Source organism: Hyperolius riggenbachi, chromosome 11, assembly GCF_040937935.1.
Source record: "Hyperolius riggenbachi isolate aHypRig1 chromosome 11, aHypRig1.pri, whole genome shotgun sequence".
Lineage (NCBI taxonomy): Eukaryota > Metazoa > Chordata > Amphibia > Anura > Hyperoliidae > Hyperolius > Hyperolius riggenbachi.
Window position 1 is genome coordinate 18,231,096 of NC_090656.1, and position 17,443 is coordinate 18,248,538.

The 17,443-nt window shown below is 46.5% G+C and overlaps 1 protein-coding gene across 3 annotated transcripts in view; it reads left to right on the forward strand.

Moving 5' to 3' along the window:
• Positions 1–17,443, forward strand: part of SIAH1 (siah E3 ubiquitin protein ligase 1) — a 78,238-nt gene that overhangs the window by 8,036 nt on the left and 52,759 nt on the right. Inside the window, exon 1 of one of the 3 annotated variants that reach the window (XM_068261775.1) lies at positions 14,143–14,167. The exons of the other annotated variants lie outside the window; for them this stretch is intronic. The gene's annotated coding sequence lies outside the window, so the exon portion shown is untranslated. Of the gene's footprint in view, positions 1–14,142; positions 14,168–17,443 lie in introns of those variants that run through there. 3 annotated transcript variants of the gene reach the window in all.

The window sequence follows — 17,443 nt, forward strand, 5'->3', positions numbered from 1 at the left end:
TTCACTCAATTAAATGCAAATCAGTTGCTATCTTTTATTTAAGGTTATTTTTTCGATTTTCCTTTTGATGTGCTATCTGCCACTGTTAAAATAAACCTACCATTGAAATGATACTGTTCTGAGACTTTTCATTTCTTTGTCATTGGACAAACTTAATAAATCAGTGAGGGGTCAAATAATTATTTCCTCCACTGTACTTAACAATGCACTAGCGCTTTGCTGGTGATTAGCGGTAAACTGACGGGCCTTTAAAGTAACCCTCCAGACTAATAATCTACTTGGCAGCACTGAAAAGACTTGGTGTTTCTTTAACGGTTTCACAGCAGCAGAACTGTTTTTTTTTACCCGAGCCTAACTTTTAGCTGCACAGAAGAAAACTGACCGGGCATTTTCCCCCTGTTGCAGTGCAAAGCATGATGGGATTTTTGATGATGACCTCGTTTTGGTGCAATTTTTTTTTTTTTTTTTTTATATATATATATTGAGTTTGAGATTTGAAGCCTAGCGCGCGCAGCTGGGAGGGGTGATCAGGACAGTTGGAACTGTCTCATGCTCCCTGTTGCCTCCTTTCAACCAAAAGGATGGCTGCCCCATAAAATCACAAACCTTAGCCTGTTAATTTAAAACAGGGTGGGTAAGAGATTATATTACCTATCTGTTTTAATTAACATAACTAATGTAACTTGATAACTACGTTGGTTTAGGCTTAAGTTCCCCTTTAAAGGGAACCTAAACTAAGAAGGATATGGATATTTCCTCTTAAAACAATACCAGTTGCCTGACTCTCCTGCTGATCCTGTGTCTCTAATACTTTTAGCCACAGCCCCTGAACAAGCATGCATATCCGGTGCTCTGACTGAAGTCAGACTGGATTACTGCATGCTTGTTTCAGGTCTGTGATTCAGCCACTACTTTGGTGAAAGAGATCAGCAGGACTGCCAAGCAACTGGTATTGTTTATAAGGAAACATCCATATCACTCTCAGTTAAGGTTCCCTTTAAGCACACTTGAAGTGAGGGATATGGAGGCTGAAACCTTTTTAAAACAATCATGAAGCGACCTTAAAAAGTCTTGGATACTCTCCTATGGCTCTGGGTCCTCTGTCTCCTCTTTCCACCGATTGTCATTGGGACTCCTTGGAAGCACTCCTATCCCCAAGTTCTTCTGAGGACTGGTGCACACCAGGAGCGCTCCTGAGTGCTTTTATAAACGCTATCGCTTTGAAAAGCGCTTGGCTAATGTATCTGAATGGGATGGAGCACACCAGAGCGATGTGATGTTTTCCCAAACGCAAACTTGGGTCCTGCAGCATTTCTGCTGATTTCTGAAGCGATTCAGCCTCAATGTTAAGTATAGGAAGGTGGAAAATCGCTCTGAAAAGCGCTAGATGAGAGCAGTTTTCCATGTGTTTTTGTTACAGAAGCTGTTCTACTGTAACAAAAAATTAAAAACCGCTACACCAAACGCTCCGAATATCGCTAGGCATGATTAGAAAATCGCTAGGCACATGCCTAGAATTGCTCTGCAAAAATCCCTTCAAAATTCTCTGAGCGTTTGCAATTACGCGAGCGCTTTTTGGTGTGCACTGGCCCTCAGTATGGGGAGTGTAGTTATATTGACAAGGTAGTGACATTTGTAGTTTTCATTGTGTAATGTTTGTGTTGAATGTGACGATGGTGAATAGCTAAACCTCCCCTGCGCATGTGCAGAATCCTCAGACCTCTGGATTAACAATATTTCTCAAACTCAGGGCAGAAAGTCATTAAAAAAAAATCCGCTACAGTTTATGTAGTACAAGCACATCTGTGCATAAGATGATTGTCATAGGTTCCAGCCACACGTGGTTAGACCAGGGTGGGAATGCGTCTGTATAAATATGAGCTTGTGTCCGGGGCCAACCTTACTGGGAGAATGATCCGCATGTTTTTTGTCCTGATCTCGCCACTTGAGTAAATGAATTGTTTTTGCAACAATTGCTGATGTCTGGCGCATCCTTCAGCTTTAACTCACATTAGTTCGTCCCTAAATTCACTTCAGTTCAATGCAAGGATCGAATTGGAGGAAAACTGATGAAAAATTAAGGTGGCCATACATCAGGCGGCTGAACAACCATCTGATTTGAATATATTCGGATGGAAATCTCTGCCACCAAGTGCATGCCTGGCCGACGATGCGACCAATTTGCCAAAATTGGTCGCATTAACCACTTAAAGAGAATGTGTACTCTAATATTCTTACACTAAAAAGCATACCATTCTATTCCTTATTTTCTCCTGTGCCCCTCTGTGCTGTTTCTGCCACTCCCTGCTGCGATCCTGGCTTGTAATTAACAGTTTTAGGCAATGTTTACAAACAAACTAACCAGCTTCTAATAGGCTCAGCTAAGCATAGTGTGTGAGTATGCAGGGGGCCTGCAAAGGGTGTGTATCGCTTCTACCAATCACAAGCAGCCCTGCACATTCCACACAATCAAAGCCTTAGCCCGACAAACAGGACAGAGGAAAGATACATTGATTTATTACAGAGACAGTGTAATTAGGAGGAGCTGCAGTAAGCCCCAGCACATTAGAACAGGCATAAGAACTCATAGGATAGAAGAACTAAGGCTGAAAAAATTGTTACAGAGTCTCTTTAACGACCGCCTAACGCTGATGGGCGGCGGCAGGTCGCAAGTGGTTTCTGATGGAAACGGCCGCTCATTGTAGACGCGTGGGGGAGAAATCCCAGCTGTTTACATCATGCGGCACTGCTGCGCAGCAGCGCCGTAAAGGATATTGGTGATCCCCGGCCTCTGATTGGCCGGGGATCGCCGTCCTCTAAGCCTATCAGATGCGGTGCAGGACGCATCGCCGTCCTGTGCCACCCAGGGGAGGGAGGGAAAGAGAGGGAGGCCCGCTATCGCTGTGGAGGGGGGCTTTGAGGAGCCCCCTGCTACACGCAGCAAGCCGGCAGCGATCAGGCCCCCCCCCCCCAGCAGGACATCCCCCTAGTGGGGTAAAAAAGGGGGAAAGTCTGGTCACCCTGGCTATTATACGATCTGTGCTGTGTGCTGGAGAGCCCACGCAGCACAGATTCCAGCAGCATAGCCTGGTCCTTAAAGAGAATCTGTACTCTAATATTCTTACACTAAAAAGCATACCGTTCTATTCCTTATTTTCTCCTGGGCCCCTCTGTGCTGTTTCTGCCACTCTCTGCTGCAATCCTGCCTTGTAATTAACAGTTTTAGGCAGTGTTTACAAACAAACTAACCAGCTTGTGATAGGCTCACATAAGCAGAGTGTGTGAGTCATACAGAGCCTGCAGGGGGCCTGGAGAGGGTGTGTATCGCTTCTATCCAATCACAATCAGCCCTGCACATTCCACACATTCAAGCCTTAGCCCGACAGAGGAAATGAGATAAGATTTATTACAGAGACAGTGCAATTAGGAAAGGCTGCAGTAAGCCAGAGCACTTTAGAACAGGCATAGGAACTTATAGGATACAAGAACTAAGGCTGAAAAATGTGAGTCTCTTTAAGTGGTTAATCTGCTGGGTGCAAGATGTAGGGCTGATTTGCTTGATTGGATTGATTGGCCTGCGGTGTATGGTCAGCTGACATCTCTCTCTAATCAGGTTTGAGAGATTTGTCTCTTGGTCAAATCTGCCCATCATCGCCTGATGTATGGCAACCTTTAGGTGTGTGTGATTTTTTTTTTTTTTTTTTTTCAGTTGCTGATCTTGACAGGTGTTAATCATTCTCAGTTATGTGTGGTGAGGCACAGCAGGCGATTGACAAGCGTTTAGCTTGTACCTCTCTGAACAGTGTAAAGCTGATGCAGTGTTCGCCACAGTTTTTTTTTTTCCAGCCGGGTGGCATGAAAAAGTAGTCGGGTGGGGCGCAACAAAGGAATGCAGGGCTGGTGCTTCTCTGCGCAACTCTGCTTACAGCATAGGAGAAGGAGGATGAGGAGGCGAATTGATGACAGCCGGGCACCCACCAAAACTAGCCAAGTGCAGCACCCGGCTAAAAGAGCTTGGAGAGGACACTGCATTGGTGGGTTTGATTCCTAAACAGAATATTCCTTTGATCTGATCAGAATAGTGCGAGTCTGCAAACTGGCTTTATAGATTTTTCCATTAGAGCGAATTAACTTTGCTACAGTGACACTCCATGGCATAATCAATCCAGGCCACTGTAATGCCTATTGTGTATCCACTGTAGTTCCCCCATATTGGAGCCACAGTAGCAGTGTTCTCCCCAGAATTTTTTTCCAGCCGGGTGGCATGAAAAAGTAGCCGGGTGGCGTGCGAGGGGGGAATGCAACTCTGCTTACAGAATAACAAGAGGATGAGGAGACAAGCCGATGGACCTGCTAAGTGCACACAATGCAATTTCTGGACAGATTTACTGTCAGATCGACAATTTTCAACATGCCTGATCTGATTTCCGATTTTCTGTTCACTTCTATAGGAAACCGTGCAGAAATCAGATAGGACACGTTGGGAATAATCGATCTGACAGTAGATCTGTCAGAAAATTGCATTGTGTGTACCTAGCAGATTGTTTCAGATTAAGGTGCTCAGGTCCCTTTTTAAGCAGACCTGAACAGAGAACTTCCTCTCTGCTCTAAAAGATGCACAACAGCATAACCTTTAAAGGACAACTGTAGTGAGAAGAATATGGAGACTGCCATATTTATTTCTTCTTAAACAATACCAATTGCCTGGCAGCCCTGTTGATATATTTGGCTGCAGTAGTGTCTGAATCACACCAGAAACAAGCATGCAGCTAATCTTGTCAGATCTGTCAATATGATCAGAAACATCTGATATGCTGCATGCTTGTTCAGAGGCTAGGGTAAAAGTATTAGAGGCAGGGGATCAGCAGGACAGCCAGGCAACTGGCATTGCTTATAAGTAAATAATTATGGCAGCTTCCATATCCGTTTCACTTCAGTTGTCCTTTAAAGAAAAACATTTCTTTGTTACAGCTGATACAAATGCTGCAATAAATCTGCAGTGTGTCTACTTCCTGCTTTCTTGGAAGCAGACATGTTAACATTTAGTGCTTTTCAAATGAGCTTCTCTGCATCCATGTGACACAGAGAGATCAAATAAGACAAGCTAAACTGTGTAAATACAGGGTGCATTTCTCTGTTTTCCTTCTGTCCTGTGCAAGAGTTCAGCTCCACTAAGTGTCCCCAGTGTGCAGGGGGAGGGGCAGCACTACAGACACGATACAAGCTGGGGCCAGGGGGAAACACACACAGCTAGAGATGGGAAGTTCGGATCTTTTCAATGATCCGGATGATTCGAATCGGATCATTGAAGAGATCCGGATCTTTGATCCGAATCTCGGATCATTTTACTACCTGAAGCATTCCGGGGTGAAATGAACAGCAGGACAGGTCTGTGGACAGGAGAAGGGGAGGGAGTGGACACACAGAGAAGGGGAGAAGATGGACAGAGGGCAGGGAGTGGACAGAGAAGGGAGGAGGGACGAGCAGAGAGCAGAAATGTTTGCACGTAATACCCACATGCTGAAGTCATATGCTTTACATATATTTCACCTATATGTTCATCTGTACACTTTGAAAGAAAAGGTCGCACAGTGAAAGAAAGCATTCCCAGAAGATAAGTGCAGCTGTTTAGTGCTGAGTGCAGGAGGATTATATTGCCTTTCAATCACACTGTCTGCAAAGTTACTGAGCTGTGCTGAGCCAAAAGCTTCCAATGTGTTCACTGTGCAGCACTACGGAACAGCCAGCCTATAATGGGCAGCACGTTATAGCCAGTATGTGTGCTCTACACATATCTGGCAGTGGCACCCATGTCCCCTCTCTCATCTACCTGTGGCTTTGCAAGGCTGCCTCCCTTCCAACAGAGTGATCCATCTCTGCTCTGCTTCCAAGACCCCGCTGCCCGCTGAGAGGGGGCGTGTCGCTCCTGGCCCCGCCCCTTTTGCGATCCGAATCACTCATTTTGATGAGTCGGATGATCGACTCATAAAATAGATTCGGATCAAAGATCCGAATCGTTCATGATCCGGACAACACTACACACAGCAGGAGACAAGTGCACAGGGGGCTGCCTTTTTACAGACAGATGCTCTGCATGGCTGTGTCTCCTCTGCCCCCACAGCAAATAAATAAACATGCAGAGGTGTAAAGGGTCATCACTTCTCCTGATCTCCGTGTCTCCCTCCAGCCGGATTAAACGTGCAGCTGCCGTTTTCAACTACACAGGCATGTTGTTTACCTGCAGTCTGGAGGAGAAGGAGAGACTACATGAGCCGCTCTGAGGCTGTCCTGGAGACCCACGTGGCTCTTATCTCACTCCTGGAAGCTGCTGCTGTATCGTTTTTTTTTTTTTGTTGTTGTTGCTTTACTGCTCTCTCTGTTTTCATTCAGGAGAGTGAGAGGCACTGTAATAAAATATATCCTAATACTCGGAGAGCAAAAGGGAGAATCGGAACAGGAGTCCCGCCCCTTACAACCCGCCCAGCCAATCCCTCCCTGTCTCACCAGAACACATGAGCTGACAGGCAGAGGAGCGCTCCTGCAGTGTAGTGTCAGCCTTTGCTATTGTGCGAGGCTGGCGCTGACTGAAAGCAGGCAATGGAGCGCTCCTATGTGAAGTTTACTAGAAGCTCCAGGCAAGCACATGGCAACAGGCGGGCGGGGCTTCAAATCAGCCGGGCGGCCCGCCCACTTAATTAGCCCTGGGGAGAACACTGCAGTAGTGTGTACAAGCCAGGAGAGTCTGAAAATTAAAGGACAACTGAAGTGAGAAGAATATAGGCCCATACACACGGCGGATTTCCACGGACGGGTCGTTTGAACGTCCCGTCATTCGCCCGCTAAATCGGGCGTGTTTACAGACTGTCGTTCGCTTGATAACGGCGGATCGCTCAAACTCACTCTTATCAAGCAAACGACAGTCTGTACACACGCCCGACTTAGCGGGCGAACGACGGGATGTTCGAACGACCCGTCCGCGGAAATCCGACGTGTGTATGGGCCTTATGAAGGCTGGCATGTTTATTTCCATTTTAAAAATACCAGTTGCCTGGCAGCCCTGCTGATCATTCTTCTCAGTAGTGTCTACATAACACCAGAAACAAGCATGCAGCTAATCTTGTCAGATTTGAAAAAAATTTTAAACACTGGATCTCCTGCATGCTTGTTGAGGGTCTATGGCTGCAAGTATTAGAGGCAGAGGATCAGCAGGATAGCTGGGCAACTGGTATTGCTTAAAAAGAAATAAATATGGCAGCCTTTATATCACTGTCATTACAGTTGTCCTTTAAATGGATACTAATAAACTATTTGGACAATGGAGGAGGAAGTTGAAGCTTACTCTTCAATTTTTTACTTTGATGCATAGTATATGAATTGGATGGTTTTTTTAGATTGTTTAGAAAACCTTAAAGTGGATCCGAGATAAACTCATTGCATAGTTGTGTTCCTTTCATATAGTTTATAGGGCATTCCTCAAGCCAAATACTTTTTGGTTTTTGATTTAATACTCTAATACTTGCCTATAAACTATACAAGCCTTGCCCACAGCTTTTCAGAGTGCCTTGGCATTTTCAGACAGTAGCAAGGGCTTACAGGAGCTCAGTCTGGGCAGGAGGAGGGAAGGTGTTACTAGTCATTGATTACAGAGGCAGAGAGGAGGAGGAGGAGGAGGAGGAGGAGGAGGAGAGGGGACTGCATTTACACACAGGCAAGCTGATTGCATCTCATGCCCTTACCCTGTGACAATATAGTGACAAACAGAATATGGCTGCCCTCGTATCACAGGAAGAAATAATCATAAACTGTTGAAGCTGTTTGCAGCTAGATATGCTGTGTAAACTATGTACATTTTAGAAAAAATATATAGACAAGTTACTTGTTATAGTTAGGTTTTTCATCTCGCATCCGCTTTAAAGTGTACCCAAGCTGGCTACAAATAGTTTACCTAAAAAGAGGTTAAGACTCTGAATTTTCCAGATGTTTCCCACATACTCCTAGAAACCGCCACTGCTGCCCAGGAATCTCTGAAAGGTTGCGGTCGCACACGCTCGAGTATGGTTGTGCCGTAGCAGGGAGCCACATGGGGCAAGCAGCTTCCTGTGCAGGCACAGCTGGACTTGTGCAGGTTCAGTATGGCGGTGGTTGTACAGGGCAGGGAGCGCGGCCGCAGGAGCATATCCGACAAGATTTTATTCAATATGTTCAGAGGGTTCATCCAACGGGGTGGGACCAAGGAAGACAAGGAAACCTGCGTACTACCCAGAGGCTGCCTTCTGACTAGGTTAGTATGTAACGATGTGTTTTTCTTTCTTTCTTTTTTTCCTTTTTTTGTTCACGTTTTAAAGGGGACCTGAAGTGAGAGTGCTATGGAGGCTGCCATATTTTAAAAAATACCAGTTACTTGGCAGTCCTGCTGGTCTATTTGGCTGCAGTAGTGCCTGAACAACACCAGAAACAAGTATGCAGATAATCTTGTCAGATCTGTGAAACGCCTGATCTGCTGCGAGCTTGTTCAGGGTCAGTGGCTAAAAGTATTAGAGACAGAGGTTCAGCAGGATAGGCAGGCAACTGGTATTTCTGAAAAGGAAATAAATATGGCAGCCTCCATATCCCTCTCACTTCAGGGGTTAAGGTTAGACTGCAGTGCGTTTAGCTTTAGGCTACGTTCACACTGGTGCAGTGCTTTGCGTCAGACAATATTATCGTGTTGCTAACAGATGCAGTTTGATTGTAATAGTGCGTTAGTAGTGTGGTGAATCTGTTGGCATTATGCAATGCGTGCTGTGCCACATAACGTACGCATGGTAACGGTTGCAGCGAAGCATACTTTCTGCGTACTGTATGTGGTACTTGTGTTGTGTGGACAAACTCATTGAGGCTTCTTACAGATTGACCGCTGTCATGCGGTGAATACAATGGTGACAACCACTGCCATTCAGCTGCATATAAATTGCATCCGAATTGTGCTTCTGAACGGTGCTGTGTGCAGTTCAGCCTCCCATCTGAAAGGTGTTTGTATAAGTTTTTCTTCCCCATTTGAAGCTGGCCCTGTTGCCTTACATAAACATTGTTTTTTTTTTGTTTTTTTTTTTTAAAGGACTATGGTCAGCCACAACCAATCAGCTGATTGGAGTATTAATAATGTGTGTCCCTTTTACAGTAGTTCTTGCAAGATGCGATTTGGTGTTTAATAGAGAAGGGTTGCCTGTGGCAGCATGTTGATTCCTGGCCTCTATCCTGCAGGGGGCTGTTGCAGTGTAGGGAGTCCTGCCCCTTTGAATCCATTGTTCAGAGCTTTTCTGTGGCATGTGGCAGCTGAGGACAGGCTTTTATATGCTCAGGACTGGCTCTGGCTCGGGCTCCCTTCCTAACTGTTGGTGCGTGTAATCATTTGCATTACGGCTTTGTAACTGAGCCATGTTGCTGCTGATTACTTCAATGTTGTTGCGTGTGCTATTTTTAGAAACTGGTCATTAATGCAGCCTCTGATCCAGGACTGATGCCTTTCAAGTTATTTACACTGCTGCTCTCACAAATGAAATAGTAATGGACAGAACACTAAATGTGTAACAGTGAATTTTATTTTTTTTCTCCATTTCAAAAACTCTGTGCAGACTGCCTAAAAATGCACATTGAAGGTTGGATTTGTAGTGAGCAATCTTATTTTTGATAAAATCATCCAGATTGAAAGAAAATGCCATATTTAATCCACAACATTAAAAAAATCCAACTGGCCATCATATCTAAACTCATTAGGATTAGGATTGTATATATGAAAAAATACCCCACAATGATCCACCATTTCTTAAAAGGAAACAAAGTGCCACTTTATTCCCCCCTGATTTCTAATAGCTACAAGAGCTGCCATGTCCCCCCCCCCCCCCTCCCCCCCTTCCAGCTGCCTATTATTTATCCTGGGGGAGATGTGAATATAGCATCTGTGACTTGTGTAAACCTCTTAAAGAGGAACTCAAGCCTAAACAAACATACTGTCATTAAGTTACATTAGTTATGTTAATTAAAACAGACAATATAATCTCTTACCCACCCTGTTTTAAAAGAACAGGCAAATGTTTGATTTCATGGTGGCAGCCATCTTTTTGGTTGAAAGGAGGTGACTGAGCATGAGACACAGTTCCAACTGTCCTGTGTCCTGAGCACCTCTCCCAGTTGCTAGGCAACGTGAACAACATAGGAAATCCCATCATGCTCTGCACAGCATCAGGGAAAAAAGCCCGGGCTTTTTTTCTTTGATGAGTGGAGCTTAGGTAAAAATGCAGCTAAAATGATGCTTTGGTAAAAAAAACAAATTTCTGATGCTGTGAAACTATTAGAGAAACACCAAGCCTTTTCAGTTCTGTTGAGTAGATTTTTAGTCCGGAGGTTCACTTTAAAGTGCAGTATTCTAAACCCCCCCCCCCCCCCTCCCCGGCTGATGAAAGCTTTAGTTTGCTTTTTGCTAATGTGTGCAGTAAAATATCAGTCCTTATATGCTTGAAACTTCTGCAGTCACGCAGAATAGGATCTGAGAAATCTGATCAAAATCAGGATTGTTAAAAATTGTACGGTTAATAGGAACCTTTACAGATAACCAACCAGCAGCTCCCCAGAGTCTGTGGTATTTCATGGCTTGGAATTCTAGCCACACCCCTTTCTGCCCACATCAAGTTTTTGTGGTCGTAGAACCACTGGTACAAGACGAGAGGTGCAGCGGAAATCGCATGGAGAGGTGGAAGGCAGGGCTGTGGAGTCGGGAGTCTGAGTCGGAGCACATTTGGGTACCCGGAGTTGGAGTCAGTCTGTTTCACAAACTGAGAAATCTGAGTCAGGAGTCAGTCGGATGATTTTTCTACCAAATCCACGGCCCTGGCAAGTATAAGGGCCCGTTTCCACTAGGAGCGGTGCGATGCGGCTACATAGCCACATCACACCACAGGTGTGCTGAAACACATGCACGGCAATGGAAGAGTTTCCACTGCGCGCATGTGGTGCGGAGCAATCCGAGATTCTGCAGCATGCTGCAGATTCTCGCATGGCTGCATCTGCCCGCAGCCGCGTCCCATCTCCTTAATTGACTTCCGAATTGGGAGATGCGGAAGTGATGCGGCTAGGTAGCCGCATTTGCATCATTTTGTAGTGGAAACGGGGCCCTTAGACTAAGGGGTCTGAGCCATTTTGGGTACCAGGGGTTGGAGTCGGTGGTTTCATAAACTGAGGAGTTATGAGTTGGAGTCGGATGATTTTTGTACTGACTCCCCAGCCCTGGTGGAAGGGTCAGTATGGGCTTCTTCACAGGACCTGAATTTCTGGGATGCTGTACACAGGCAGAAGAGCTTTTGCATCAAGTGCTTTGCCCCACTGTTAGTTTATTTTGAAGTTGTATTTCATTTCAGGTTTGCTTGAGACGGTTTGTAAAATGACTTTAGAACCCTCTGTTTGTTTGGCTTAGTATAGGCACAGCTTGTCATAAGACTGTTTCATTTGTGTTGCATCATGAATTCACTGGAGGTTTGTACAGTAGCAATCATAATACTGGCTAACTTTTTCCAGGGTGATCTCATCAGGTCTTGTTCCGCTGCCTGAGAAATGGTACCAGTGTAATGACTTATTTACAAAGGTACAGTGCTACAAAGGTCATTGTGCTTTTGCTATTAAAGGAAGCCTCAAGCAAATGAGATCCTTATTATTCTCTATATATAACCTTAATTTACACAGCAATAAATTAGTTGTAAAATATGCAGAATCACAATACTATCATAGAAATTGGTTAGGCCACTGCTTATTATCTATAAGGGCTGGGACCCACTATGGGGGCTTTGCAGAGTCGCCAAGCAGCCACGCTTTTCACATTTCTGGAAGTGCCATGACTTGGCTGTTGTAGCCACTGATGGACCGCCCTCAAAATGCTGCAAACAGTTTTCTGCTAGTGGGTCCACCCCCATAAGGATCCACTGGCATAGCGCTTTGCCGGTGGTCAGCAAGTGCAGCCAAAGTGTTTTGAGTGGGTCCCAGCAGGGCTGTGGAGTCGGTACAAAAATCATCCAACTCCTCAGTTTATGAAACCACCGACTCCAGGTACATAAAATTGCTCCGTCTTCTCTACTGTGACTCCACAGCCCTGGGTCCCACACCTAATGCCGGGCATACACGGCTCAATAATGCGCCGGTATCAAGCCAGCGGCTCGATGCCGGCGTGTACCCGCTCGTCTGCACGGGTGCGTTGATCGATATCCTTATCAGAGCTTCGTTTTTTGCATTGTCGGCCCGCGGGGATCAAGCGCAGTATCAGTGCAGTGATCGGACACATCAGATATTATCAATCAAACCATCAGTGGCTCGATTGATAATTAAAAACGAGCCTTGTATGCCCAGCTTTATGCTGGGAATACACGGGTCGGCCCGGCGGCTCGATTAGCCGCCGGATCGACCCCTGCCGCGTCCTCGCTTTTCCCCGTCGCCGTCCGGATCGATTCCCGCAGGGATCGAGCGGGGAATCTATCCGGCGGGTCATCGGACCTGTCGGATATTATCAATCTAACCATCAGCGGCTCGATTGATAAGCCTGCCTCGACCCCGTGTATGCCCAGCATTAGGCCTGGTATACGCCATGCACTTTTCATTACAGGTGCTACTTGGGCTTAAGCAAGTGACTGGATCATGTTAAAAAATCTAAAAACTATTGATTGTCAGGGTCTGATCCCAAGCCAGGAAAATATTGATCGAAATATCAGCCATCATTTTGTGTCAGATTCTGGTAACATTTTTCCTCTCATTTTTTCTCAATATCCAGTTGGAAAATTGGTTGAAATATGAAAAAAGTGTAAATGGTATCTTCTATATTGGTTGATGTTCGAAAGGAGTATCGATTGAATCTCTCACTTGAGTAGGACTTGAAGTGAAAACCAGGGCTGTGGAGTCGGTACAAAAATCTTCCGACTCCTCAGTTTATGAAACCACTAACTCCGGGTACCCAAAATGGCTCCGACTCCTTAGTCTAATACTTATGAAGGCTGTGGATTTTGTACTAAATCATCCGACTCCCGATTCAGACTCCTCCGTTTATTAAATCACCGACTCCAACTCCGGGTACCCAAAATTGCACGACTCGACTCCAACTCCTATTCCACAGCCCTGGTGAAAACGGCATGGTGTATGCTAGATGGAAGTCAACCAGTGACCTGAGTCGTGCATTTGTGGCTGTCGGCCGAGATTCCAGTGTGCCTACAGCGTTCATCCAGCGGTTGTGTTTGCGTTTTCTTTGTGTTGCACATGTGTGAAAATGTGCACTTACTCACAGAAAAGCGTGCCAACGTGGATTGTATACGTGAAAAAAACCTCATTTGTTTTGATAGGCCTTTGTGGCAGATCAGTTCATTTCGGCGTGATCATTTACGGCTACATCGGCGCTCTGACTAATTTGGGTGCCAGTGATTTCCCTGATTACGTCGACTCGAAGGGGGGATAGCCAGGGCTGTGGAGTTGGTGCAATTTTGAGTACTTTGAGTTGGAATCAGTGTTTTTCACAAATTAAGGAGTCTGAGTTGGATGAGCTTTGTACCGAATCCGCAGCCCTGGTAAATATAAGGCCCCGTCTACAGTCAATCAGGTTGTACGCGTTTTTTCCCTTCTCCATATAGCAGTGCATTGTGAAAAAGATTTCAGTTAAACTTAAGGCCTCTTTAACAATCATTTAGTGCAGATGGCTGTGCAACCGCAACATGCAGATCCCACTGAAATTCCCGAAAATGCATGCAGCGGTGCGATAGCGCATCGTACTGCTGCACAGCACATATGATGGGAACGGTAGAAAGGCTGTCTATGCCCTTCTTCCGTTCTTGCGTGTTGCACACTATGCGCTCTGCCAAAAATGCGCATGGCAGCGCGCATAGTCTGAACGAGCCCTAAGTGTGAACTGTGCCATAGGAGAAAACATGGGCATTACTTTGAAAATCAGTTGTCCTTTCAGTTATAACTGAGACCAACTGATTAAGTGTAAACGGGGCCTTAGACTAAGGTGTCGAGTAGTCCGGAGCCATTTTGGGTACCTGAAGTCGGAGTTGGAGGTTTCTTAAACTGAGGCGTCTGATTTGGAGACGGATGGTTTTTGTACAAACGCCACAGCCCTGGGAATAGCATCTAGCTTGTCCCCGGTTGCAGTAGGAGCAAGGTGAGACGTCCTACGGCTTCCACCAAGGCCCAAATTTGCCAGCAGCCATTTTCAATGTACGTTTCTGTAGCTATCGGCAGCAAATAACTGTTTTGTGGCTGGCCACGTGCACCAGCTGTTTTTTGTTGTCAGGCCTGGCTGAAGCACACAGATCATTGTCCATGTTCAGGCTTGTTTATCCGCAGTCTGTGTAATTGTGCTCATTTGCAAACTATTTGACTTTCACATAAGCAAACTGTTTTCCATAGTTTCCTGCATGCCAAGAATGACTATCCTGGACGATGAGCTAATATTTTCACGCAGCCAGACGCTTCTGCACAGATCCTTGTACTCCTAACCCATATAAGGGCAGCATAAACATTTAACAAATACTCTAAATAGCAGGTTAACCCATTACTATTTCATCACAGGCAGACTTGGTAACAAGAGCTTTGTCAGGGTAATTGTCCGTCATTGTTATACTTTGTCATTGAAGCTGTTAAAGAGACACTGAAGCGAAAAAAATGATATAGTGAATTGGTTGTGTACTATGAATAATTACTGGAAGATTAGCAGCAAAGAAAATATTCTCATATTTTTATTTTCAGGTATATAGTGTTTTTTCTAACATTGCATCATTCTCTAATATGTGCAGATTACACAACACTCAGCATTCAAAAAGAGTCTTTCAGAGCAGTCTGTGAAGTAATGAACTCTCCTCTGGCAGAGGAAAAGTAAATAGTCCAGGAACAGTTGAGATAGGTCAGATAACCGCCCTCTCCACGACTAAAGGCCCATACACACGTCGGATTTCCGCGAACGACGGGTCGTTTGAACGTCCCGTTGTTCCGTCGTTCGCCCGCTAAATCGAGCGTGTGTACAGACTATCGTTCGTTTGATAAGAGTGAGTTTGAGCGATCCGCCGGGCGCTTAGGAGAGCTTAATGGCTTGTTTGCATACAGATAACTGGAGTTTCTCAACTCTTCCTGTACTGGAAACAGTTACACTGATGTGTCTGATCTTAATGTTTTATTTCTTAGCTGTGCTACACATACAAATCATAATATCATCATTTTTTCGCTTCAGTGACTCTTTAAGTGGGATCAGTGAAGATTGTTCTTTGGAAAAAGGGGAAGATCCAAATGTTCTTCAGAGCAAATAACTCTGTTTAATTGCATTACAACTAGGTGGTTAGGAAGAATTGTGTGCATCACAAAGTACCTATACAATGTTGCTGTTACAGTATAGCTATCGTATGCCCAGTTTTGTGGTTTATTCCACAGTCACCCTCTTGGCCAAGAAGCGAAGGTTGTTTTTTTTTTTTTTTTTATAGTGTATTTGAGGGATGTTGGCTAACTCAGTCTGGTCTTTGGCATGCCCTTTGCAGGCTTGTGTAGCCTCTTAAAGGGAAGGTTCAGGGAGGGTGGGGAAAAAATAAAAATCAATTTCCACTTACCTGGGGCTTCCTCCAGCCCGTGGCAGGCAGGAGGTGCCCTCGCCGCCGCTCCGCAGGCTCACGGTGGTCTCCGGTGGCCGACCCGACCTGGCCAGGCCGGCTGCCAGGTCGGGCTCTTCTGCGCTCCAAGTCCTGGCACTTCTGCGTCCCACGCCGGCGCTCTGACATCATCGGACGTCCTCCGGGCTCTACTGCGCAAACGCAGAACTACTGCGCATGCGCAGTAGAGCCCGGAGGACATCCGATGACGTCAGCGCGCCGGCGTGGGACGCAGAAGTTCCGGGCCTTGGAGCGCAAAAGAGCCCGACCTGGCAGCCGTCCTGGCCAGGTCGGGTCAGCCACCGGAGACCACCGGGAGCCTGCGGAGCGGCGGCGAGGGCACCTCCTGCCTGCCACGGGCTGGAGGAAGCCCCAGGTAAGTGGAAATTGATTTTTATTTTTTACCCACCCTCCCTGAACCTTCCCTTTAACTACTTGCCGACCGCCCACTGCCTATGGGCGTTGGCGAAGTGGCACTTTCAGGACCGCCTGACGCCGATCGGTGTCACCTGGGGGACTGATTAACCGGGGATCTCACATCCGCTGGCATTAGGCTCAGCCCACCTGCAACGTCAACCCGCCAGCCAATTGACTGCGCCGGCGGGTTGTTAACCCTCGATCTGCTGCTAGAAAATGTATAATACGATTTGTAATGTATACAGACTGCCTGTTCGCCCACAGCACCCTTCAGACCCCCCCGATCACCCCCTCAGACCACTGTTTGCACCCAATCACCCCCCTAATAATCTATCAATCACCCCCTGTCACTATCTGCCAATGCTATATTTTAGAATAGGTCCTAAACTGCCCCCTTGGGGCTCCTGATCACCCCCCCCCCCCCGTGTACTGTATAAATCTATTCTCCCCTGTAATCACCCACTGATCACCTGTCAATCACCCATCAATCACCCCCTGTTACTGCCACCCATCAGATCAGACCATAACCTGCCCCTTGCGGGCACCTGATCACACGCGCAGATCGCCCGCAGGCCCACCCTCAGATCACCTCCCAAGTGCATTGTTTATCTGTTCTCCCCTCTAATCACCCACTGATCACCCCGTCACCACCTGTTACTGCTACCCATCATACCCTTCAGATCAGACCCTCATCTGCCACTTGCGGGCACCCAATCACTCGCCCACACCCTCAGATCGCCCTCAGACCCCTCCCTGATCACCTCGCCAGTGTATTGCTTGCATCTATTCTCCCCTCTAATCACACCCTGATCACCTATCAATCACCCCCTGTCACTACCTGTCACTGCTACCCATCAGATCAGACCATAATCTGCCCCTTGCAGGCACCCAATTACCCGCCCACTCCCTCAGATTGCCCTCAGACCTCCCTGATCACCTCCCCAGTGCATTGCTTGCATCTATTCCCCCCCCCCCCCCCTCTAATCACACCCTGAGACACCCATCAATCACCTCCTGTCACCCCCTAGCACACCTACTCATCAGAACAGGCCCTAATTTGCCACGTGTGGGCTCCTGATCACTTGGCCAAACCCTCAGATCCCCCTCAAACCCCCTTCCGATCACCTCCCCAGTGCATTGATTGCATCTATTTCCCCCCCCTCTAATCACATCCTGAGACACCCATCAATCACCTCCCGTCACCCCCTAGCACTCCTATCCATCAGATCAGGCTCTAATCTGCCCTCTGCGGGCTTCTGATCACCCGGCCAAACCTTCACCCGCCCCTCGCAGTTTTCTGATCACTGCTGGTCTCTACGACTTAATTGTGGCTGAGACCAACCGCTATGCCGCACCATACGCAACCGCCAATTCAAGAAGCTACC